At 74.5% G+C, this 247-nt stretch overlaps 1 protein-coding gene across 1 annotated transcript in view; it reads left to right on the top strand.

Annotated features, from left to right (window-relative positions):
- LOC103898094 (sperm-associated antigen 5) overlaps nucleotides 1–247 on the top strand; it is a 15,041-nt gene that overhangs the window by 6,392 nt on the left and 8,402 nt on the right. The window lies entirely within an intron of this gene.

The following is a 247-nucleotide window of genomic DNA, read 5'->3' as shown; positions in this document are numbered from 1 at the left end:
GCTCCATCCCAGGGCCCTGCACCCCGGAGCCCACCGGCAGCACCGTGCAGGCCCCCCTGTGCAGCCCTGTCCTGGGGCCATGTACCCCAGAGCTGCCTGGCAGCACTGTGCCAGCCCCCCTGTGCAGCCTCGTTCCGGGGCCCAGCACCCCAGAGCCCCCTGGCAGCACTGTGCCAGCCCCCCCATGTAGCTCCGTCCTGGGGCCCTGCACCCCGGAGCCCCCCAGCAGCACCGCGATGGCCCCCCT

This window comes from Aptenodytes forsteri, unplaced genomic scaffold (genome assembly GCF_000699145.1).
Source record: "Aptenodytes forsteri isolate BGI_AS27 unplaced genomic scaffold, ASM69914v1 Scaffold66, whole genome shotgun sequence".
NCBI lineage: Eukaryota > Metazoa > Chordata > Aves > Sphenisciformes > Spheniscidae > Aptenodytes > Aptenodytes forsteri.
Note: the sequence above shows the minus strand (reverse complement) of the source record. Positions and strands in the feature narration are given on the sequence as shown.